The sequence below is a fragment of the Eurypyga helias genome, unplaced genomic scaffold (assembly GCF_000690775.1).
Source record: "Eurypyga helias isolate BGI_N326 unplaced genomic scaffold, ASM69077v1 scaffold30327, whole genome shotgun sequence".
Classification (NCBI taxonomy): domain Eukaryota; kingdom Metazoa; phylum Chordata; class Aves; order Eurypygiformes; family Eurypygidae; genus Eurypyga; species Eurypyga helias.
In genome coordinates, this window is record NW_010264118.1 from 12096 (window position 1) to 12658 (window position 563).

Sequence of the window (563 nt, forward strand, 5' to 3'; positions counted from 1 at the left end):
AACCGAGCCCTCCCTCCACCTCCTAAAATGTCATTTTAATGCAACAGGGAAAGTTTGCTCCTAATTTTAAACCTCCTTTTTGCCCTCTCTCCCCTGCTCAGAGAGCGGGAGAGCTCATGCAGATATTTTGACCTCAGAAAAGGAAGAAATAAAATCCCCAAATACAAAATATCTCTGGAGAAAGAGAAACCTTATCCCCCCCCAAAAAAAGCCTCCAAGGCTGAAACCACAGGGTAGGCGCAGCCTGCGCCAGGGAGGGGGGAAGCGCTGCTGATGGATGGAAAGGACAGAATAAACCCAAACCTGGCAGGAGCCGTGCCGGGAGGACGGGGGGCATCAGGGAGGGCACCGGGTTGTGGCAGGGCTCGTCATTGCCTGGACGGGGGACAGCCCTATGGAGCAAGGAGACCACAGTGGAGCTCCCCAAAAGGAGGGAAAGCAGCAAAACATCCCCAAAACCAACTGGTGACCATCCCTGTCCCCAGGCAGCAGGGATGACTCGGGAGGGAGAAGCACCGGCAGCCCCGGGCGAGCGCCGTCTCCTTTTCAACCTTCATCCGCCA